This window comes from Lycorma delicatula, chromosome 3, assembly GCF_047948215.1.
Source record: "Lycorma delicatula isolate Av1 chromosome 3, ASM4794821v1, whole genome shotgun sequence".
NCBI classification, from domain to species: Eukaryota; Metazoa; Arthropoda; class Insecta; order Hemiptera; family Fulgoridae; genus Lycorma; species Lycorma delicatula.
Genome location: NC_134457.1, coordinates 186,686,996 through 186,714,013, shown reverse-complemented (window position 1 = coordinate 186,714,013; position 27,018 = coordinate 186,686,996). Strand labels below are relative to the sequence as shown.

Sequence of the window (27,018 nt, the reverse complement as noted above, 5' to 3'; positions counted from 1 at the left end):
GGAGCAAAAATAAGAAAAAGAACGTAGAGAAATAGCGTTAACTATTGGTGTACATGTACTAAAGTTGTCTGGAATAGAGAAAAACGTATTATTTTTTTACCTCAAATTTTCCAAATAATTTTCTTAAAGTTTTTCCTAAAAACATTTTAAATATCAAGAAAAACTTCAAATTATATAATACTACGCTATGAAAATTTAACACAGAGTAATGATGACCACAAAAAGGTGTATTTATATCGTCTAAGTGATAAAGAGATTCTTCGTTTAAAAACTTTTCTACTGATGTTATCCTGGACAAACGTGTATTTTCTTGAACTGTAAAAAATAATTGAAATCAGCATATAAGTTTTAGCGTGCACAATAATTAACAGTTATTGCTTAATTATAATATTAATTATTTATTCATTTAAGTAAAAAATAAACTAATTAAAAAAAAACAAATAGTTTCAGTCAGTATTGAGAATCTCCTTTACTTTCCTGGAATCAGCTCTAGAGCCATGCTGCAAGAGGAAAGTATGGTAAAAATCGGGGCATGGAGTTTTTCATTTCTTGATGTTTCATAACCTAATAAACAAAAAAAAAAGTGGGGGGGGGGCTTAATTTTCATGCATACGAATGTACGTTTGTTGTCGTGTTTGAAGCTTAATAACTTATGACTAGATCGACCGTTTTTGATGAAATTTTGAATAGAGACTAGTGTACATGGGACTTTGTCGGTAAAAGTTTGAGATTAATTTCTTGGGGATGAGGTAAATAGTTTTTTGGGGTCAATTTTTTTTTTAAACTTTGCTAACCCAACTTTATTTATATTAACCTAAGTGCGTGAATGAATGCTAATTATACCGTTTTAAAAAAACGTTTGCCTCAAAATTCCTCCCTTTAGCAAAAAAACTATCTTATTATTTATTGCATAATTTTTAACCGAATTTTTTGTCTTCTTAGGCGTAGTAGTTATACTAGTGACCCAAAAAATATTTTGGTACAATACTGCGGGGGAGCCGATGGTAGTTTAAAAATATCGATTCTTTAGATTTAAAAAACAATTTATTTTTACGTATTTTTCCACTATATAAGAATAAATAACCAACGCCAGGAAAGAATTACAACTTTGTTGTCAACTTTTAATGTTTAATGTTTAAACATTAGATCCGAATTATAATTTTTAACTTAACAATTTCTATCAGTTGTTCTCTTTAATACATTAACTTTATTAAAATAGCATGGCAAATTAATTTTTTTTATTGATGTAGAAAAAACAGCTAAATGTGACTCATTTATTTTTGCATTGTTGTTGTTTTTATACGAATTTAGATTACGAAAACAACTTTTATTATAAAATATTATTAAACAATAAGAATGTAGTTTGCTATATTATAATTCTTAAATTTGCTTCCATAGATAATGCCTCCGTTTAATCTAACCAACATTAGAAAAAAATTTCTTAAAGAAATAATCTTAGTTTTTAAGATTTGATTTACTTATACGAAGGTATGTAGATAATAAATAAAAAGAGAAACAGAGTAATATTACTAATATTTTTAACATTCCGTAATACGGGTATAAAGAATCGTCTTGTTTATATTAATTAAAAACATAATGGCGTGTTTATATTTTAAATACAGAAGGCAACTTATTAATGTAATTCAGTGTAAAGTACAATAAACACTAATCTGAATGTCTTCTCAAAGTAGCTTATGGAGAAACTATCAACTGTCAGAAAGCCTAAGCACCACTAGTGAAGCGTAATAGAGCAAGAAATATGAAGTAAAACTGTTAAATAAAACGAATTAATACGTGTACAACACTGATGATAACTCTTCATTAGGTAACCACAAAAATCATTAGCTAATGAAATGTTTATGTCTGCTGTATATATTAAATGCATACAAGATTTGTAAGTACAATTACATTATTTCTTAGATCTTTATTAAAAGAGTAACATTGTTCTTGCATTAATTAAGTGGATATACCAATTCTGTCGGCAATGTACTTGTTACACTTAATATTCATTCACTTTTATCGTTTTTATATGCAAATTTATACTAAATTTTCTACCATAAAGTTCCTATTTATCTTTATAATTTCGTTTACCACCCAAGTCGACAACAAATGTTGATTAAATAATTTACAATTGAAGCATATTTGAATTTGGTATTTTATCATTATATTACACAACAGAAAAAAAAATCACTAACAATTATTAAGAACAAAAACCCATTCGTTTAGGATATGCACCATTTTTATTTAAAAATGTTGTTAGTTAAATGAAGACAAATTGAAGAATATTTTTAATTTGTGATTCTACCAAGCTGGATGTACTTTAATAAATATCTCTACAAACAAAGCATTCCTATGTTAAAATAGGAGAGCAGCTTAAGTAATTTTTAATTTTTAATATTCATCTCATAAATTAAAAATAACATATTGTTTTATATCGTATAGAACTTTTAAAAAACTTTTTTCATTACTTATATAATATAATTTTAATTGTGTAATAATACTACAGCTTATAACCAATATTTTTTATTTTATCATTATTATTTTTTTTTTATCTGAATTTTTACGGGCATCGACTGCTAAGGTCATTAGCCCTCGTCACATTCTTTAAAAGAAATTACTATCACCATCTGGATCGTCATATGTAAGGGTGTAAAGGGCCCTTACATTTTATTTAAAAACACAAACTACACAAAACATTAAGACACAAAAGACAAGTACAACACACAACACTTACGGGGTGTAAAGGGCCCCGATATTAAAATTTGAGATAAGGTTCTCAAAAGACCATGAAATTAAAAATTCAACCCATCAATACCACATCCTTCTTTCTTTCTTCTACGAGTCTCGTTTATAGTTTGTTTGAGCACCCTCGGGGCGACCAGAACCGCCGTTGAGCAGTATATCAGTCGCGCCAGGGTGCCGTGGCAGTTGAATCCTTCTTATAAACAGGCTATAGGCATGCACCGCACACACATAGCCTCGCGCCCTCAATCCACCCTTGAGGGTCCCCCATGCCATCATCGGACACACCCCGACTCACTGCTCTTGAATGCAGGTGAGCCAAAATGGCTTAGGCAAGAGGGCTACCTCCCGTCACTATACGTGCCACGCTTCGAGACTCCTTATATATATATAAAACTACCGCTTAGAGATTCTTTTGTCACAGCTTTAAACTTTCATTTTATAGACTTTTAAGAAGTCCACTGGCGTATAAAAATGCAACTATATTTTCTTCATTTCCATTATCCAGATCAGCAGTAATATTATTTCTAAGACGGAACCTCTTTCTGAGGTCCTCATATATGGTACACTCTTCTATTAGATGCTTGATTGTCAGTGTTTTATTACAAACACCGCACATTGGTCTCACTTCGCCGGTTAACAAATATGAATTTGTTAATCGCGTGTGACCGATTCTAAGTCTAGTCACCGCTACTTGTTCAAGACGAGTCAACTTAAAGTCGCTTTTCCATTTATAAGGAGAAGTTTTTACTGAGTTTAATTTTGTATTTAAACTCTTCCATTCAGCATTCCACTTGCTTTTTACTATATTTCTTAGACGGTTTTTAACATCTGCCACTATTATTGTTTATAACAATGTTTAATATTCTGTTAATGAAATTTTTTTGATCAATCAAGATTTATTTTTCACAATGTAACGTAAATCCCTTATTAATATTATTAAATATATATACACATATGTATATATAGTTTTACGTAATGTAATCAAGTACACGAATAGTTCTAGTAAAAGTTCATAAATATCGGAGTAGTAGTTCTTAAGTTATGAGTAAAATGTAAAAAGAATAATAAAATTATAAATTTTATTTCATTAAACAGCCAAAACAATAAAATATAATGATTGCATTCACTTAGATTGCACTTTTGTTGTTTTACATCACATTTTTACTTAATAAAAAAAAAATTATTTCTTTAATATTTCAATTACTAAGTATCTTTAAACTACTAAGTATTTTCAATCAGAGCCAACTAAAAAACATTACTGTAAAAAGACATACTAAATCCTGTACGATTAATTCATTTTTGAATTGAATAGATTATAACGTTTTTGATATAAGAAGAAAAGGAAACGGGTAAACTTACTGCAGAATATTAATTTAATATTTTTACCATTATTAAATAAATTCCATTTATAAAATCAATCGGTAAAATAATCTTGTATCAAACGAATAAATTAAACATATAAATAATAAAAAGGAAATAAAAACAGTTTACTTTATGTTGGCTGATAGTTTTATTTTAATAAAATGTAAATTACTTTAATTACAATTGTAAAACGAATTAAAGATTTAATTAAATTTAAATTGAATATCTGAAAACTATGTATACTACTATTAAGTGTTCTAATAAATAACATATATCTTTTTGCAAATAAGTATTCACTTAACAATACGAGATTAATAGTCTCTGGAAATATTCGATTCATACCTTTTAACAAATCCAGTTTTTACCGTTATTCATCTTCGGTGAGTAATATAAAAGAAATATTTTACTGATAAAGGATTAATTATTTTACACCATTCCTTAATAATGACATTAATCTTTCTTATCTTTGAAAAATCTGAAGTGGACACCACATGACTTCCTTGTACGCCTATTATATTACGTATACACATTTTTGAAAGTACATACAATTTTATTTCATTAACTTCTGATATTTTCACATATTTTTTTTATTTTTTTATTGTTACTATTGAATTATTATTTATCGTAAAACTTTTTTAAAATCAGAGGTTAATAATTATTAGAAAATAAATATATTTAAATAAAAAAATAAAAATAAAAAAAGGAGATGAAGTCTGATTCGAACCGATATGCCTTCCCCTTGTAAGATCCAAATATTTCATTAATTAAAATTTTGTTAAAAAGCTCTCAATGAGGGTTATTATTGCAGTTAAGAAAAAATCCAAATTTTTAGACACTGGGTTTTTTGGACACTTCTTGTCAGTCTATTGTAATAAAGAGGGGAGGTGCACAACTAGATCTTACAACAGTCCTAAATAAAAAATTTCAACATCTTACGGCTAACCGTTTTGAGTTATGTGAGATACAGACGTCACGCCGAAACTAGTAAAAATGGATTCAAGGATGGTCAAAATGGATATTTCAGTTGAAATCTGAAAACCGAAATTTTTCGTGATTTCCTTTCTTTCGTACAAGGAAGTAAAAAGGGGAACGGCAAAACGATTTACTTATGGGAATATCTACGGTTTTACAAATAGAAAACTGATTAACCGATCTACGAGTTGTTTTCTTCAATCGGCAAACTATCTATCAGGTTTTTAGTTATTGATGAATACATCAGTATATCAAGCGGCCGACAAGTAATAATTTAAGTATTTTCTAACTGACCGTCCGAAAGTCCTACAACTGTGAGTTGATGATGTACGGCTTAAACACACAATTTAATTTAAAATATTTATCATTTTATTTAAATATAATATTTTTTAGTTTACTTAATCCAATGGTTCTAACTAAAGCGTGCGCGCGAACCGTATTTAATTCGCGTGGATGTGGCGGTAATAGCGGCGGTGGTCGGCGCTAATTAAGCTAATGTAATTTATCAACTTACATAGAACAAATTTCGCTTGTACGGTCGACACTGTTGCAGCCGCGAGGCTTACAGCACCAGGTACCAAGTCGACCGGGCGATCGAGTTCGAAACCCAACCAGACCGAGTCACTTTTTTATATTTTAAATATTCTTCATTTGTTTAATTCTACCGCTCACCTGTAACGTCACAACGTATCAGACTATTACAACACCATTTTTTGGGGTGGGGGTGAGATTTTTCAAAACTTTATTTGCAAATATTGTTATTTTTTAATTGTTAACAAATGTGTCTAAGAAAAATATAACCTTAATTATCCTCAAAATCGGTCCAGTAGTTGTGGATATATAAGGTGATTTAGAGGCCAACATTGAACACACATGCATACGAACATTATTATCCGGAAAATTTCCATCCGGTTTTTTGGGTTCATTAGGACTCAAAACGTCAAGATCCGGTAAAAATCGCCTATACAAACCGGACCGATTACAGTACTTTATCCTTCCAGGCCTGTAGTTCTACTAAAGCGCTATCTAGACGGGAAAGTAATAAATTATCGAATGTAATAATTTTTGTAACGGGGTAGTCTGGAAGCCTTAAGAATACCTCACGCAGCTTTGTTTATTAGCGACCCAAATATAGATCAGTTCTTTGTGAAGTGACAGTATACAGGAATTTATTTTTTCTAAGATTTGCAAGATTAGGATATGTTGCTAGTTGACTTATTGACGATGAAAAAATTGACAGCGAAAGTATTTTTGAAAGAAATACAGTATTTCTTTGGCTGTAAAAAAAGTTAAGGTATAAAAATATTTTAATAAGATATTGTTACGAATAATTATTGTTCAACATTTTCAGAGAACTCTGCCGTAGCATCTAAATTTAATCATGCTGCAGCAACCTAACTCCCTCAACAACGCTCCGTGTTCGTTTACTAACAATAATCATACTGTTTGGCTCTTTATGGTTATATAATAATATCGCTAGTGGTTTTGTCATACCATTACATTAATAATCTAGACTAGATGGTTCTAGAATCCATAGTTTTTACTTATAAAAGTGAAAGGAAATGATGTTTGACTCATAATCTTAACACAGGTAGTTTGTATTGCTTAAAACAATGTATAGGAGGAGCCACTAGTAAAGAGTCAAATGACCAATAAATTATAGGCAGCTACATATTTAATGTGCGTTTATAAGATTTTAACTTATTTTTCTGTAAATGATTTAAAAAAAAAAAAACTTGAACTTGAGTATGCACGTAGTAATTACGATAAAGGTTGTGAATTTATTTTTTTTTGTTAAAAAACAAAAATAATAGAAAGATCAAAGCTGATTTGATACGAATTGGATTTAACATAATAAATTTGTGGAAGTAAAAAAAATTGGATTAATGTGAACAAGGATTTCCACCCGTAGAAGGTTTGAATTTTTTTGAACGTTGTGAAAAGCTTTCACAAAGTAGTAGATGAAATGATTGGAAAAAAAAAATTTCCCGTACTAAGTCACTAGACTCGTTTAATATTCACAATTTTTTTTTTTTTTTTTTTTATATTTTTACCTAATCTTTTACAAACTATAAATTTAGCTACCTTTTTATTATCTATGTCTCACTGTGCGGTGGTTTTTATCTTCTTCACATCCTTTTTTAACTGATTAAACTAATCCTGTACCTTAATGTATGACCTACCAAACTAATTTACATGTATATATATTATCCCCCCTTATATTTCAAAACCTCAAATTTTTACCTTTCTAGCTTTTTATTTGTACGTGCTCAACTACTTTTAAGCGTTATACTCAATAGAGATATTTCAAAAATTCTTTCCAATTTCGAAATCTATGTTTGACTCAGAAAGATCTTTTTGTAGAAAAATATCACCTTAGCCGTGCTACTTTTTTAACATTGTCAAATTTTGTTAATTTCATTATCTGCAGGAAATAACGAAATACTTCTTAATATTTAATTATCTACTATTTTCTATTTTTTTATATTCATGTTGGTATTAAATTATAATCCATATTATTCTATTTTCCATCTAACTCATAGTAATTAATATCTATTTCAGACATAATATTTATTTTTAGGTAATAATAATAATAATTTAATGTCTCAAATTGATGTTTCACATCTTTTATCACCTCCTCAATATGCAAATTGGAAAAAACAAGGAATAAATACATCCTTGCCCCATTCCTTTTCAAGGAGGATCTTGTCTTAGTTTCTTTTCTAATTACATATTAATTAAGTAATAGAAAAAAAAAACATAAACAAGAGATGGTTGTTATAGAATGAGGTTAATAATTTAATTATGTGCGTTGGAGTCTTTTTATTTAATGAAGCGATTGAAACTACTAAAATTTTAGTAATTGATTAATAAAAAATAATAAAAAGAAAATTAAAGATAGTTATGAAACCGCAAATAAAATTTATAAAAGATTGTGTGAACATGGATTTGTATTATCTAAAGTCTAGACAAAAAAAAACTGTTGGGAATAGAAGCTGTAGAAATACACAGTCTTCTACCTTGAAAAAGTAAATTAATTTGACTAGACCCCCTAATAACATTATATGACAAAAGTTAAAGGGTGGAAAGCATAATTAAGCATTTGGAAGATTATAGAAAAATAAAGTAGATTTAAAAGTATCTTACATCATGAATTTATACTGGCAGATAAGAAGGGTATAACGGTATTAAGTTTTTATCTATATTTATAATAAAAAAATACGTTTTTTTTTTATAAAGCATGAAGCTAAATATATGCAGTTATTGATTAGCTTAATGTAAAAAGTTCTTAGGCTTTATCTGAAAAAACGTATGTGTGTGTGTACGCGCGCGCATGCATGCGAATTTATATATATACGAGTATATATATATTTATATATATATATATACATACACACACACACACACACACACACACAGAGAGAGAGAGAGAGAGAGAGAGAGAGAGAGAGTGAGAGAGAGAATGATTCAAGAGGAAAGGGAAACAATTTGGAAATTCTAGAGCTTGAAATGTAAAATCGTTCATATCAACATATATCCGTAAACGCTTTTTTATCGAGTTACGGCTAACGAAATATTTCGCCCGGATTTCAGATTCCCGGTGAAATGAGGTCGTACTGAAATTTTTAAAGCGTTATATAAGCTGTAAATTTGATAGTTGCTTATATTTTATGATCTGAAAAATCGAATAAAACAGATTCCAGAACTTTATCTAGTTTTTGTGATATCTAACATAAAACAGAAAAATTCGATGACGAACGAATTTTTTAGGTTTGAAGTACAATAATTTTGTTAGACTAATAAACGTGTATATAGATTTTGTTATCATTAATAAAATTGTAGAGAATTTAATTCTCTCAGAATTAAAAACAAAACAAGTACTAAACACAAAAATGTTATGAATTTGTAAAAATTACAAACTGCTGTTTTTGGTACAATAATTTTAGACGTTTGAAAAGTTATAATACTTTTAATTTACTTTAAAAAAATACTAATCCGTCCAGTGTTTATTATCAACAAATAAGTACGCTTTTATAAAAACAATGACTAGTATTCAAACTAATTTCGAAGCATAGAGTTAGTGTTACCAACCTAATTTGTCAAAGGTTTACTGAAAAAAGCCGTTTTTAATTTTTACAAATTCATAACATTTTTCTGTTAATTTTAGTTCTGTTTCGTTTTTAATAGTAAAAGTTGATTTGTTTTCTTTTTCAGACTTTATTATCATCAATTATATTAAATTCTCTACAAGTTTTGATAATAAAATTTACACATTTATTAGTCATTTAACAAAATTTTGTACTTCAAACCCTAAAAAACGTTTTTATCGTCAACAATTTTTTTTGTTTTACGTCGAATGTTATGATAATTACGGGAAATACAGTTCTGGAATCTGTTTTATTCGATTTTTTACATCATAAAACATAAGAAACCAACAAGTTTACCGCTTATCTAACGTCTTATATAACGACCTCATTTCATCGGGAGAATTGAAATCTTCTTTTTTTTAAAATCATTATTAATAAACTATTTATGTTAATATAAAAGAAGAACGCACGATGTTGTTGTAGATGTAATAAAAAAAAAAAAAAATTTTCGAAAGAAATAAGGAAAATTACAATAGAAAAAATATGATAATGTAAATTGCACTTATTTAAATTTACGAAGATACAATACATAATCTACGATAAAATTATTTTTGTATTTTTAATAAAAAATTTATAATTTTTTCAATATGGGTTTTTTTTTTACAATAAAAGTAACAAAATTACAATGGACTAATAAAAATGTAATTCTCAAATAATTAAATATTGATTGAATACGAAGAAATATTTTTAATATTATAGATTTTCTTCTAGAAAACATCTTTTCACATAATTTACCACATCAGATCTACTTAAACGATAAGTCTGTTAATTTCTTAACGTACTGAGTATGGATGTAAATAAGTAGTTGAACATGCACGTATGAGATTTATACGTACGGATTTATGTGATATGTAGTCGTGTAATAAATTATGGTGAGAACAGTTGATTAATTATATGTTAGTTTAAAAGATGAAATCTACATTTACACTAATAATCATTACGCTAACTGGATTCATTATAATAACCAGTGGCACTTGGTATTTAAATTACTGTTACATGTCTGTTGTATTATATTTATTGCTTTTTTTAAAAGTTAAATTTATTATTGAAATTATTATTGCAGAAAAATAACTTAATTAGTATATTTTATAAAATGTACAATGATTTCTTTCATTTTATTTATTAATTACATTTGTAGAGTAGTTTACTATCGGTGATCATTGATTAAACAGTTAAAGATTTGTTCGTTTTCTGAATTAAAAAAAACCAAGCTCATGATGAAAAAAATACAAAAAAATATTTACCGTTCCGCGAAATGAAATTGTGGCTGATCAGTATTTTATTATTACATGCTTTACTTAAACTTACAATGGTTCAACCGCATCCTTATATCTTGGTACCTTAACTAAACTTATTTCCCGACGTCATACAATGGTAAAATTTTACGCACCGACGTAAGTCGAGTGACAATACAATTTTCGATTGTTAGTTTCATATATTTCTATATTTTATAAATATAAGAATATATAATACAAGGGGAACATCTTCAGGAAAGGATCTGAATCGATAGATCGAATCTAACGATCCGATTGATTTTGATTGTCGATTCAATATGAGTACATCGGATGTTGAAGTGAATTTTAATATAATTAGTGTAAATTTACCTTCTAAAATTTAAGTACGCTAATCATCTGATTTAGATATAAATAAATTGTATCATTTATATTAATGAAGACTAATTCTCCTGGTTATAATCTATATATAAAAAAGAACATGTTTTCTAACTGTGATTCATCAAGGGCCACCAAAAACTACTGAAGTTAAATTGATGAAAGTTTTTATACATCTTCTTACGGTGTAAGTGCACACTAAGAAAGGATTTTTGAAATTCCGAGTTTAAAGGATTAAAATGAAGTAACAATGAAATTTACTACTTTTTTTTAAATTTCTCGTTAACAAATGAAGATATCAACGAAATTTTTGTTGTGTGTAATCTTTATGTGAATATCTAAAAATTAGATCCTAGATTTTTTTGAAATTCCGAATTAAAAGGGCTAAAATGAAGTTTGATTTTTTTAAACCCAGCTATTATTTTTAATTTCTCGGTGGTAAATGAAGATATCAACTTGTTTTTGGTGTGTATAATTTTTATGAAAACATCTAAAAAAATTTTTACATTTTTCAAAGTTTTACCTTGAAAGGGACGAAGAAAGGTAAACAAAATTTGAACAATAATTGCAAATTTTTCCCATTTCCAATTATACTAAACAACATATTCACTAGCTTGGGGCTTGAAAATACTCTTCAGATATATACCTAAAAACCATATTCAGGTTTTTTGAATTACGACTTTTTAAGGAGTGCGACGGTGTACGGCGCGGCGGTTCAAACAACACATTCATTATTACTATACGTACGACGCGACTGGAAGGAACAACGTACGTGTAACGATATTTCATAAAATTATAAGTCAAAATAGTAGCTAATTTATTTTTAGCGTAATAATGTGGTGAGCCAGAGGTGAACTTTTCGGAACGGAACGGAATGCAAGGACAGCGGGAGATTTATCTATCTCCCAACAAAATCACAAAACCTGAACGAGAAGTCCCTTGCTGCTGTGTCTTTCTTTCAACGGGCGAGTATTTATTTAATTGCGGTTACATTTATTTTGTTTTATTTATGGACGGAATTATTTATTGCGTTCCGATCCTTTAGAGCTGTAAGTAAAAGGTGACCGGGGCTTACCTTGGGAGACTAGCCACGTAAGTGCTTCGTTCTCCCGGCATGAAGTTTTCGTCAAGTTACCGCTATACAGACTGAACATGCGACTTCCCTTTTATAGTCGTTGCGATCTTACCTGGTGTCATACACCGTTTCCAGCCTGTCTATTAGTGGCAAGCGTTAGATACTTCATTATTTCACTTTGACTCCAATCGTAAAGCTAACGTTGGTTTCTAATCCCGTTTTCCTACTGCTGTAGAGAATTATGTCTTTCTTAGCACAATGAGGAATTAAACACGTATTCTTACGTAGGTTTTCGATAAATTATTTTTTATAAAATAAATCCATTATCTTGTATCCCCTTGAAATAGTTTTTATGATATTTTAATACAGCAAGATGTTTGTTGGCGCTGGTTAAACCTTTTATAATCAATTACGGTGACAATTCTGTTTCATTTTAAATTTTATTAAAGTAATTCAGTTTCATTGTTCCTTTTTTAAAATTCATTATAGAATAAGCGAGGTCTACACATGCACAGAACTGCAGCGTATATTTATTTTTAAAAATCATCTGAATGTATTACAGGTTTGGAGGCTTTGGTTCACAGGAGAAGGACTCATCCATCCAAATATCCAAATACTGATAGCCTTAAGAAGGATGGGCTGAGGTTCATAATGACTTATGAGTTTAATTGTTAGTTCCAAAGATATCAGAACTTTTTTCTAAAACTGATTGATTTCTTAAAATTATATCATTAAATGACTTTCTATTATCCTGCAAAATTCGAAATTTCTTTTAAGATTTTTTCTTCTATTTAAAAAAACAATGTAGGATGCACTCTCAATAGAACTTTTTTTTCAAGTATCCACCGGGTTGGTCTAGGGATGAACGCGTCTTCGTAGATCAGCTGATTTCGAAGTCGAGAGTTCTAAGGTTCAAATCCAAGTAAAGGCAGTTACTTTTATACGGACTTGAATTCTAGATAGTGGATACCGGTGTCTTTGGTGATTGGGTTTCAATTAATCACAAATCTCAGAAATGATCGATCTGAAATTGTACAAGACTATATTTCATTTATACTCATACGTATCATCCTCATTCATCCTCTGAGATAATTCTGACGGTGGTTCTGAAGGCTAAACAGAAAAAGAAAAAAAAACTTTTTTCAAGTACTTCTAAGTATTTTGTTTTTAAGTCGATTAAGTGTTTAGTTGAATGCAGTAGATTTTTTTATACTGAATGACTTTCAATATCCATTCGTGACAGTTCTTTCTTATCAAAGTGTTATTTATTTTCGGGTACTTTTGAATCAGAGAAAATTCACTGTTTACCTTTTTAGCGATGATGATTACAATATCAGTAATATATTCTTTCACAGTTCATTAAGAAACTGCACCGACAAAAGATGAAAATGCTATTTTATTTTTGTACCCGACTCTAGACCTGTATTTTGTTTTGTTTGAATTTACTGAATAAGTCAGGTTGTGCTCTTTACTTCAATACCTTTTTTTATAATAGGCCGCTGTAGCAGTAATAAAACGAAAAATTAAATCCTCGTGCTGTGGAAAGTATTATAAAAACATATTATAAGGTATTTAATCATAATACTCTGTAATAATGTTTTTCTAAGTATTCTACGGCGGACCAGACCGTAATGGTATATTGATAAACATCGACCGGTAATGGATAATAACTTTTCAAATGGATATTGTATTCGATTTCTTATGTAAAAGAAAATTTTTGACGAAAAATTCCATTCGAATCTGATTCACTGTTTTAACGAATTCAACTAACAGTGTGCTTTCCAGACAAAAGATACAGAATAGAAGATAATCACCAGAATTTTTCCCAATTAAGAATCCCAAATATAATCTGAATAAGAAAAGATTATTCAAAAGTACACAGTATTTGAAGGCTTTGATTAAATTAAACAACATTTGTTTAATCGTTTTTATCGACCTAATAACTAATTTTTGATCTCAAGATTTTCTGATGAGTAAATCTCATCATTTTATATCTATATTTGATAACATATTTTTTACTAAATAAAAATTTCCTACTAATTTAATGTGCTATTATAAGTTATGCGAACAGTAGCACGTTTTTTTTTTTTTTTTATTTCAACGAATGCAGTTTCAGTTAAAAGTGGAAATTAGTGTAAATTTTATACTTAATAAATACAACAGGAAACTGTTTGATTACATTACATTTCGTTATATTAAAATCCATCTGTGAGTGTCTTTAAAATTAAGTAAGTCTTTTCATCCGATTTAAAAGATGTAGTAATTAACTATGATAGCAGTAGCAATAATGGCCAATGAAATCAAAGGGTGAGTGACCTCGTTCGAGTTTGTAGTATTTTGTTTGGTTTGTTGCAACAGCAGAGGGAAGGGTTAAAAGAGTAAGAGAACTAAAGAACTAAGGATGAACGTAAGGAGAGAGCAGGACGTCGATTGCTATTCTCTCTTCTTATTTTGTTACTTATTTCCAGCAGCCGTATCCTATCTACTGTTTTTCCCACGGCAACTGCATCTCGTCGTACATTCTAAGTTTGCAAAACCAGTTATTGTATTTTTAGACATGTAATACGTAACATTCTTAATTTTATTTATTTTATTTTTTTAATGTTGGCAAAATTTTATAAAATAAAATTATTAATTACTGTTTTTATCTTGTAACAATAAAAAAAAATCCCATATAGTTTTCGGTAATCAAAATATTTCCTTTTTTTTAGAGAGCTCTTTAAAAAATATTCAACTTTTTGTTTTTTATTACATACGATACATTTACATAGTGATTGGAATATTATGTGAACGTGTTACATCTAACAATTTACTTTTCATAACCTATAATCTTACGGTATATGCCTAACGAAAATAGTTCAATAGAATTTTTTTAACTGGTTTGAAATGTATAAAAATGTTTTCTCAATTTTCTTTAGAAAAGAAGAGAAATAATTTTATTCGTCAGAAGAGACAGGAGTTATTATTTCTTGCATGTTGCAAGAAAAACTTTGTTTTTATAAGAAAAATACCGTAAGCATTAACTTAACACATTTTTATTTTCGTCCGTACAGTTTTTATCCTATAATATCTTTTACAGATCAAAATTAATTAGTTTAATCTTTAACTATTAAGATTTACTCGGCCAAAATATAATTTTGATCATTAAGATTTTAGTTCAGGTTTATTTTTTCAAATAACTTCATATAAAGAGGTTATCAGCATGCAATTTCGTAAGTACATTTACGCCCTTAACTTACAACTAAATGCACTGTTATCGATCATTTTAATTTTATTTTATATAAGAAGTTACTGTTGTCTATTTTCATTAAGTTTTTAACTTATTTGGAAAAGCCATTAAAAATATATATTGTATATATATTCAAATGGAAGATTTTTTTATTTGTTGTGATTATATTTATTAAGTACCTTTGTAAACACCGTTGGATTTTTATAGGTTAATGATGTGTTTGTAGCCTGAAGTCATTCAGAAGAATGTACTTTTTAAAAACTTTAAGGAAATTAGTTGGAAAATTTGAGATAAAAGAATCTTCTTCCTGAACGTTTTTAGTTCACGTTTAAGAGTAATTATATACCATTTCTTTGCATCCTTTTTTTATTCTGGTCTTCTGAGTCCTTCTACTTTAAGATTTTTATCATTTATACAATTTTTTTGTAGTTTACTCACATTTAAATAAAAATAATATAATTTAATTTTTTTTTAATTTTAAGTCGGCGGCAGATTAAAAATTATTTATTTATTTTTAGTTTGGTGTTCACTTTAGAAAGTTTATAGTATTTTTTTTTTTTTACTTTTTATGTTTTTTATGTCATAATTTTTTTAAAGTTATGTTGTGTAATTTTATAAATACTTATACGCAGTTCATATTTACGATTCACTTTATTTAAAAATCTTCCCATTATTCCATAATACACATGTTCTATTTTTTCTGATAAAAAAAATGTTTTGTAAATTTTATAAAATAATTTTAACTTCTGAACGTTACTGTACGGAAGTTTTAAGAATATGGACATAATTTAAGCGGTTATTCAAGAAATATTTAAAAATCATTAAATAATTAATGAAAGAGAAGTTTGGGCAGAACGAAATACAAAAGGCAATAATAATAATAATGAATAATTTTGAAATATAATGTTATAAGCTTAGAAACTGGACGATTGTTAAAGTTCGATACGGAAAGTTTTTAAAATTAATCTGAGGGAGAAAGTTTGAGGCAAAATTTTACAATTAGAAAAAAATACAGTAGGTCAGTAGGATCTGTAGTAAGTCATCAGGTTTTGTTAAGTTTTAATAAAAGGGTTCTAAATTAAAGGGTGGGAAAGAGGTTAAACGCGTATCAAACCAGTCAAATGATTGTTAAATCAGCCCTTTCTTTTTATTCAGTTTTCCTCTCTCTTTAATGCTATTAAGGTAGTCATTATCTACGTATGTGCAAGTACTTAGGAATATAATATGTTATAATGATTTACAATTTTTTAAACAGATAAAAATCACGTCACTTTGTTAATACTTAAAACGGATGCAAAAACATCTGTTTCTGTGTATAATAAATTTTATGTTGAAACTTCGTAACGTTTTTATTAAGGTCGCCTATTCTTATATTGTAAAAATAAAAAAGTATTATTATATAGCATTGTTGTTATTATTAAAGTCCAGGGGGGCTTTGTCCGTTGTAAGATTAGTTCGATTGCATTTGATTGTTTCGCTGGTTACGTCTTTTTTTAAAGATACAAAGGGTAATGGCCTCAAATCTGCAACAACATCATTGATACGGTGTTTTTATCTCCATTCAGATCAATAGTTTTCAAAATTGGCATTCTCTAATCGGTTACAAGGTAAGATTCCTAACAGACGAATATAAAGTCAGGCGGATGTCAATAATGGGACGAATTGCTTTCATTATAACAATGTAAGTCATGTACAAGAAAATTATAGGGTCAACAAAAAATTAAATTATAAAGACTGTCATTATATCGAATAAAACTATGTATCTGTTTTACTTCCTTTATTATGATTTATTTTTAACAGAGATTTCTTGTGGCATAATTTTAACCGTGTAGCACTAAATTATTATTTTATTTTAAATAGAATAAAAATTGTTACGTACATAAATATTGAGAAAAAAAGGCTACTCAAAACAATTAATTAATTTTTAATTTAATTAAATAATTTTTGGTCAATAAATAATCTCGTATAAAATAAGGTGGAAAAATTTATAATTTTTGTAGTAAAAACTCAAAATCGAAATATTTATTGAATTTTTTATCAAAATCTTTCATATCGTACCAACCAGTAAGAATGAGTAAAAAGTTGGTCGCTGTAAAGTTAATGATTTACTGAAGAATTTCTAAATTTCTTCTAGAACGTAGTTGAAATTTCATGTTTGCTTGATCGAAACGTGTATTTTTTTGCAAAGCCTGGCTGGGAATTATTATTTTATATTTTCTTTTTTTGAGAATTCTAAGTTCTAAATATTAAAATTATTTATTAATACTGATTAGCTTCATACATTACAAAAGAACAAAAAATGGTACATTAATTTGTTTTATATTATATCTCTCAGTCTTTATTTGACTACAAGAAAAATTATATTAAGCGCCTGAGATCATGACGGAACCAGAGTTGCTTTCTTTCATATCAATAACGTTTACTATACAACTAGTCCTGTGATGAACTGAGTGAAGTTGTTAATGGCACTACTGAATTTCAGTTGATTTTACATGATAATGTTTAATTTCAGTAGCGATTCATTTTTTCTAAATGTCGTTAACTTTGTTTACTTTCTTCTCTGTAACCCTGTGTATCCTGCATCCGGCTTTTAAGTTAACTATTACCTTAGATTTTAACTAAATATAGAAAGAACCTCTCGGCTTAATTTATTTCTATGAAAATATCCTTCCTCAAAACCTGTTTCATTCAATATTTTTTCTTAATTATTTCGTTAGGTTTTCTCCAAATATTTCGTAATTTTTATGTTGGTTATTATGTGCTTGTGTTATTTTTAGAAGTTTTCCAAATCTAATTATATATAATTTTGGACGTAAAAATTTACTCCATTTTGGTATTTCGAAAATCTAGCTGCACTCAGTATAAAACCGATGGATTTCACGGAGAATCAGGATCCCTATCAATCCACCTATTTTTTTATGGTAATTTTCAAAGCACTAAACAAACTATAAAAAAAAATTGTTCAGAAAACCAAGAAAGTAAATTTTCTTATTTTAAAATAGGAGAAAATTTCAGTAATATGATAACAAAATAGTATTGAAAAATCAACATCGAATACTTTTATAAATTAGATTTTTGTTTTAATATCTCATTTCCGTTCATTTTAATAACTTGGTAATTTATTCTGGCAATTCTTATGTTTTACGTTCACGTAAGGTCTGTTGTTGCGGCTGAACTTCAGATTATACTGTTCTACCTTAAATCATTATTTATATAAATTTTATCGATATAACATATTTTAATAATACTAACAGATGATTAAGTAAATATAGTAAGAAACCAGAGTAGTTAGAAATAATAATAAACAAGAAGGACGAATTTGTGCCTGAGTAATGTAACTACATACTCATTTGTTAACTTTAGTTATGCCCTCTTTTCGCAGCCTATGTTTTGATTCCTTATTCTGTTTATTGTAATCTGTTATATTCAAATGGATATAGTGGGATTTAGATGATGGTGTAAATAACGGAAGTTTTTAATTAAATCATTAGTTCTTTGATACGTTGGATCGGTAAAGAAGTTAATATTTTTTTTGTAATGGTTTCCAAGTAATTTGATTTTGTGCATTTGTCACGTATCATTATAACAGTTTTTATTCATAGGGATATAACATCTTAATACTATTTTTCTTTGTTATGGAACGTAAGAAAGAAAAACACCGTTAAAAAGCAATGAAAGACAAGTTAATAGAACGTTTAAAAAAAATACAGTTCCACTGTAACAATTGACCGACCTAGAAAAGAAAATTATAAGAAACGGAGCTCACTGAAATAAATATATAACATATAATTAGTGAATTTAAAAGTAATTGGCAAACTTAAACTAAGAAAAGAATACAACGAATACAAAAATCGTAAAATTCTAAATAACGTGATGATAATATCATTAGATTTATCTTGGACCATAGTATTTCAATAAGGTTTAATCATATTCATTTTTGGATTAAATTTTATTTTACCAGATAGATTCGCTAAACTGGTAAATATTTTATGATTAATTTCGAAATATGTAAGCAATTTCTAATCCTAAAGATTAAACAAAAGTATTTCAAATAACTAAAAAAATACGTATAACATATTAATTTTAAAAAAATGTGATAAACGATAAAATTATGTATTTCAGTTACAAAATGATTAAAATTAATAATTTTGAACTGAGAAATAAATATTTAATTTTAAAGAGCAAAATTTACTCGGTTGAATCAAACTACGACCATATTAAATTAAAAACTAGAATTCTAGCCAATGATAGAAAATTTTGTTCGTTTACTTTTTTTCATAGAGGTTGTTACTGTAGGAAATTTATAAATAAATAAATAAAATTACAAATTAGAGTACACAGCAAATAAAATAAATATTGTAATTTATTTAAAATATTATGAATTACAAAATATTTGCAGTTTATTTATTATTCTATAAAATATAATAGCTATCATTTATCATTAGATACGCGAATACTATTCGTCTTAAAAAAGTATTTAATAATTTATTTTTTTTATTGTAACGTTACAACTATATCCGCTTAGATTTGATATGTTTTCCCCAGGTAAGTCGTCGGTCAAGATGAAAAATAAATATTTACAATCCTGCGAACTTGGAATTCGAATATTGAAGATAGAAACAGTTGGACAGTGTTCCTTTCGAAGGGTGAACGTGACGTGCTTCGACTTTCTTTCGTTAATTTTTATTTTCCAACATGTAACCAAGAATTCGAGGAGAGTGATATAATCTTGAATATAATGAGAAGCAGTTGCCGAATCCTTGTGGACAGCAAGAACTGCAATATCGTTGGCAAACGTTGTAACTGTGGTATCTGCCGTAAGTGCCAAGTCAGCCGTAAACAGAACATACAAGATGGGTCCGAGAACGCTTCCTTGAGGTACCCCTGATTTTATTAGAAACAAATTCGTTAAAACTTCTTTTTGTTTAATTTGAAAATATCTATAGGTTAAGATTTTAGCACTTCATAAAAAACATGCGGTAACATCTTTTTTAATTTATAGAGCAACTTTACGTGCCAAACTTTGTCAAAAGCTTGACTGACATCAAGGAAAACCGCTGAACAGTATTTTTTCTTGTCTAGAGCGTGATTTATAACGTTAACAATACTGTTTGCTTGCTCCACAGTAGCATGCAACACGTCACACATGTTGTCGACAATGCCATCTCTAATTAACTTACGCCGCGCCGGTTTTCTAGAGTTCCTGTCCGAATATTTTAGCCTACGTATTCCGTTATTTGACGGGGCAGGGTTCACATGGGGTAATATGTTGTTGCTTACATTTGATGATCCGCTGTTGCTATGAGTAGCAGCTTGTAGCTGGTCCGTAACAACGCGCTATTGAAATAAATAAAAATGTTCTAAATGAAACACTTACGTTCTTTTTTAGAAAAAAAAACAAAACATCAACAAAAACACGAAAACTAAAACTTATTAACAGCCAGAATAAAAACACGCTTGCACTGTTACACACCAGCTGGTACTATGATAATTTATTTCATATGAAGTGATGAAGTTTTGTAATTTCAATAACCTATAAATCATTCATCTCATCCTCTGAAGCATGCCTAACGGTGAACCCGGAGGTAAACAAAAAAAAAAAATTCCAATAACCTATTTAATCAATGAAAAATAAATTAAAATGTACTGGAAAGTCTATGTACTGATTACATAATATTTTGTTAAAAATTAACACAACTACAGATAGTGAATTTGGTTTCTATAAATACTGTTATAAGGTTTAAAGCACTGGTATTACTTAGATCCGAATAAATGCTGTTATACGACTTTTTAGTAATAAGTTCATGACTAAGAGAAATGATTTATTAATAATAAATATATTATAAAACATTATCAGTTTACCTTATTCCATCAATTAATTAAAGGCAACTTAAGACACCAAATTATATTCTATTGAAAACTATTAATAGTAAGACAAATATAATTTCATCTTTTTGAATAAATATTAGATAACCAAAATTTTTACATTTAAGAAATGTTTATCATCCATGAAATTATATAAAAATTTCAAACATTATTTAAGTTTTAGAGTAGGGTATATAGTCTCAACGACTAAATTAAAATATTTTGTATTTTTCTACCCCAACTTGAATTGATTTTTCTTTACGTTATCCTAATAATTAGGGCTGGTTTTCCATATCTTTCCTTACAAAAGACATAAATTTACTTTTAAGCACTTAGCATACCATGCGCGTGCATACACACACACACTCACACAAGCGAATTTAGCCTACACGCTCTTCCATTTGTTAGTACAGAAAAACCGTATGTTAAAAGTTAATTCCACTTCTTAGAATCAGTAATGAAATTTACTAACCCTTCTTAAAAAAATAACAAATATTTTTAAAATTAACTTAGTATTTAATAATATAATACTTGTCATCATTCTGTTAAACAAAATTGCAGTGTTTACATGCTACGTTAATAGTCATTTAAAGAAACTAAGAAAAAAAATAATTTTTATAACTTTAATAGAATCTTTTTTAAAAAAAATCTGTTAATAAGCTTTTGTTTTTTGAAGCGTTAAGGTGTTCTTTGGACCGCGATGAAACTTGGCTTCATGAGTTTCATCTTTCTTGCTTCTCAGTTTTTCTTCATTCGTTCAGTACTAGTCTTCTGTTTGTTAGTCCACTTTAAACCCATCTCGCGTACCTCTTTTTGTTCTTTAAATTACTTCCAATTATCTATCTTTTTCCTGAAAACAACCCAGTCAGCTATCTCTTCTTCCAGGATGCCCATATCCACCAGATCAATTCTGATTTTCTTATATATAATTATTATTAATTCTAAAAAACCTGACTTAATTAAAAAAAAATCTGATGTGGGCACTACACGACTTCCTTGTTCGCCTATTAAATTACATAAACACATTTTTTTTTTTTTATGAAAAGTACATAAATTTTTTCATTAATAGCTTCTGATATTTTTTCATATTTTTTTTTATTGTTATTATTGAATTAATATTTATCATAATTTTTTTTTACAATCTGAGGCTAATAATTATTAATAAATCAATGTATTAAAACTAAAAAAAAAGTTAACAAAAAAAAAGAGATGATGTCTGATTCGAACCGATGTGCATTCCCCTTGATCCAAATATTTATTAATTAAAATTTTATTTCACTATAACTCTGGAACCAATGAAAATAAGTACCACTTATGATATATTGTTGAAAAGATCTCAATGAGAGCTTATTACTGAGGTTAAGAAAAAGTTAAAAATCCAAATGTTTTAGGATTTTGGGCTTTTTTGGACACTTTTAGTTCAGTCGATTGCAATCAAAAGAGGAGGTACACAACTAGACGTTAACAACAGTCCTAAATTCAAAATTTCAACATCTTACGGCTAACCGTTTTTGAGTTATGCGAGATACGTATGTCCGTACGTACGTACAGATATCAAGCCGAAACTAGTCAAAATGGATTCAGGTATGGTCAAAATGGATATTTCCGTTGAAATTTGAAAACCGAAAATTTTCGCGATCACAAAATTTCCTTTACTTCGTACACGGAAGTAAAAATTAATTTAATTTTTTTTCTCTAAAAATGTATTTATTCATAACTAACTCAACTGAAAATATTTTTGTATAAATTAATCACTTAGGAGTGACTCTATGAACGTATTTTGAAACCTACATACGATTAAAACATTGTCAGATATATAGTGTCATCTTTATAGTATAATTTAAATCGAGGGTCACATCTACGTTTTTTTTGTATTTAAAAGCACGATAACTGAAAATAAAATAATATGAATTTAAAAAAAAGAAGAAAATATACGGGGTGTAATTTAAACATTAATGATTTTGTAAATTAATATAACACGTACTAACAGGTTTTTCATTTAGCCATTTTAATTTTAAAATTTATTTCGATTTAAAGAGTAGTGATAGGTTGAATAACTAATACGATTATTGTGATTAATGAAAAAAAGTTACCTAAATATGATATCAATATAAATTTAGGGAGAAAGAAATTTATGTCACCGTCAGAAAGATTATGAATTTTTTACTTGAGAACATCTGATAAAATTTTATGCAGAATTTACGTTTACGATTGCTTTTATGAATTCATGTCCAATACTTATAGAAGAAAAAGAAGAAGAGGTCGGATAGTACAGACGGTGGTCTGATTAATTTTTACAATTATTGTAGTCAATTAGCTAGTTCAATTAATTTTAAAAAAATAATTGTAAAAAAGATAATATTATTTCTTATAAGTTTTTAATTAATATTTACATAGTTAGTGCGATCATAGAGTTAAGTCTTTCTTCTCAAAGAACTGTAATGTTATTGGATTGTTCACAACCAATGAAAATCACTCACCAATAACAATCAACGGTAGTGGGAGTATACCATTGAGAAAGCTGCCCTCCCCTTTTATGCTCTTGTTAAGAATTATCTTTTCATCGCTCAAATATATTTGTAACTGCGATAAAATTTTAACCATCTTCTATCTTAAAAGCCACCCCTATAAGTAGTTATATTACTTAAGCTAGAATTAATTTATCTACATATCGCGGTGAAGTAAAATATTTAAAGGATGATTGAATGCTCTAAAATTTATCTTTATGTACCATTTAATATGAAACATAATTTAACTTTCTATTTACATTTTACTTATATATTTTTTACCATGTATTGATTATTTAAAATTATTTAAAAAAATAATAATGAATCTGTTACATGTAAGTATTACATTTTCCTCGATGGAAGACGAGTATATTATATTCTTTTATCACAATATACTCAAACATGAATACTCTCCATAAAACAACAGAAAACCAACAATTTTTCTGTTCTTTCTTATGTTTGGAAAGAATTAATTGATTTCAAATATATATATATATATTTTTTTAACTAAAATGTAGATAGTCACTAAGAATAAGTTCTTATTTTATTTTAATTATTATTTATCTTCCTTCTCATTATTAAACTTTTGAAAATTCATCCTTAATAAAATGTATATATATATATATATATATTTTTTTTTTTAGTGTAACTTAGAGTCAAAATAACTTTTAAACAAACAGTACAAATTTTTTTTTTGTTTAATTTCCTGAGCTAAAACCTTTCCTTTTTTCGGTTTTAAGAAATCTATTTTATTATTTTTTATTAATTTCATAAATATCAATTTATAAATTTATATATGATCAAGTTAAGTTTTTTCACATGCTAAAAAACTTTCTTATTTCTATATAGTAAAAGATAAGATTTAAACTTATTTAATAAATTAATCATTAAGGCTTGAGATGATTATGTTTCTACATGGAAATAGAGAGAAAAAATTTTAATGATTAAATCGAAATAATGGACAAGCTATAAAAAAAATTGAAAAGTAAAATTTTATTTAACACTGCCAAACTTTGAATAACTAAATGATATGTACGTGTACGAGAACGGAGTTTTTATATATAATGTTTGTGTATATGTTTAATAACTAATATTACGGTTATTAATAAATAATTCATCGTTAATTTTTTTTTATCAAAAAATAATAATTGAAAAGTAGGAAGAATAATTAAAAATAAAAAATAACTGGATATAAAATATAAAACAGTAAAGAGCAGTGGAAAGAAGGGTGAGATTCAGGGTTGAATGGCGTTTAAAGATGGTCGATGAGAAAAGTTGAACATTAATTTTATTCGTGATACAATATAGAATGTCGCCTACATGATATAAAAATCAGACACACGCACATACAGTTAAAAAACATACATCAAGGAATGCTGTTAGAGTGTCAGCTAGTGTTAGGTATGAGTGAGGTGGGCATCGTAATACCTGTCACATTCCATCAATATCACGTGATGTATTATTTCTTGGTTAAAGTGACACGATATGTTTTTTTGATTTTTTTCTTTAATTACTTTTTTAAACGAAAAGTAATAAATAAAGCAATTAAAGTTCAATGATTTCAATTAAAAAAAAACCAACGTCAATGGATGAATCATCAAATGAAATAAACAACATGAAATGTTATAATTTGCTTAGCAATCTATCAATATAAATAAAAATATAGATGTTCGTTTGTTCAAAATTTTAAATATCCGAAAGTTCTTCACCGATTGCTTTGAAATTTTGACATAGCGTTGCATTCGAATACGCGCGTGTTTTTATATACTAACTATTTATGTACCTAAGATGTTACACCTGTGACGGGTAAAAACATGTTTTTTTTTAAAACAGCGCTATCTGTTGGACGTAAAAGCAACACATACTATACTAAATATTTTACGATTCCATTTCAATGTTTCCGATACGTGTATCCGCTATAGATTAAAAACTACTGGACCGATTTACGCACGAAGAAAGGGAAAAATCGAAAAAGGGAAATAGGGAAAATCGAAAAGAGAATAAGGTAAAAAGGGAAGAAGGAAAAAAATTGAAAACGGGAAAAAGGAAATGGAAAGGGGAATCTTATTTGGAACTAAACTTATTTTTAACATTTAAATATTACAAAGAAAAGGGCTGAAAAAATGTTTAGTAATTATAATGAGGTGGTGATAATAATAATAATAAAATTCAAACAGGAAAAACTATTAGAGTAAATTAATTTTACTTTTATATTTATAATGAAAAGGGATATAGTCAACGCGTTAAAAGTGATATAATTAAAAGCCGATTTCCGTGAGGGAGTAATAGCGTCTCAGCCTTTTCATCAGGAGGTCCTGGGTTCAAATTTCGGTCGGGCATGGCATTTTTCATACGCTACAAACTTCAATTCTCGTAGCGAAAAATAACTAAAGCAGTCGACGACCATCATCTCAAAAAATAATAGAATATGAAAGTAATATCATATTTTTTTCGCTTAGTAAAAAAAAACGTAACATATATTTTTAAAACTAATACACTCATTTATAAAGCGGTAAAAAATGATAGTTTACTACTACCAATCTTTTACCGTGAAAATAATTTTAATACCGTGGAAAATCATTTACGTAAATTTAATCTAAATAAATACCACCAAATGATCTCGACTAAAAATTTAGCGAATAAAGAACTGTTTATATTATATAAACAATATTATATTAGTCATGAAACAACAATGACCCTCGGTATTTATAAATAGTTCGATCAGGTGGTCCTGACAGTATCAATATAGAAGCTCAGAAAATTCGCTTAATGCACAACATCGGATTCGTGAATCTCAAGTATTAAATATAAATTAAGGTAAAACTTTCAACGTAAATAAAATAAATTATTTGTGACGTTAACAACAAGTAAAGTGTATTCGGTAAGATTACAAAAGAGATATTACCTAATGGTACAATTTATAAAGCGTTGTTATTCGACTACTCTGAAAAGTAATGATTAGTCGTAAACATAGTAACACTGACATTGTCGATGCTCATCATCACAAATGATGAGAATAATAATAATAATAATAACAGCAATGACAATGTTAATGGCAACAAAGACAAGATAATGGTCGTGCTATAAGGGAGAAAAAGTCGTCTGTTGTACTTTGATGGTATAATAGTATCATTGCATTCGATGTTGGAAATTACATTCGGTTCAAAGAATAGAAAAAGATATATAATGATATGACACGACTGTAAAATTGATGGCGCAGTGCTCGTTGATGAAACCGCAAACACATCTGTCCGTCATATGCAGGAGTAGAATGACTTGACTCTTGCTCGCTCTTTAAATTTTAAAAACCGACATTGCAGAGTCACGAACTACATTTCTTTTTCCTTTTTTTTTTTACAATAAATGAATAATATAAAGTTGTTAGTAATTTTTTTTAAACATTAACCTTATTTGCAAATAAAAGTTATCATTTTCTCTTATTTTGCTAATTAAATGTAAGTTATTTATGGTCTACGTATATATTAATTGAATAAATATATCCTTA

At 27.9% G+C, this 27,018-nt stretch overlaps 1 protein-coding gene across 2 annotated transcripts in view; it reads left to right on the top strand.

Annotated features, from left to right (window-relative positions):
- The window catches only part of LOC142322289 (tubulin alpha chain, testis-specific-like), a 126,362-nt gene that overhangs the window by 38,920 nt on the left and 60,424 nt on the right, over window positions 1-27,018 (top strand). The gene's annotated exons all lie outside the window — the stretch shown is intronic.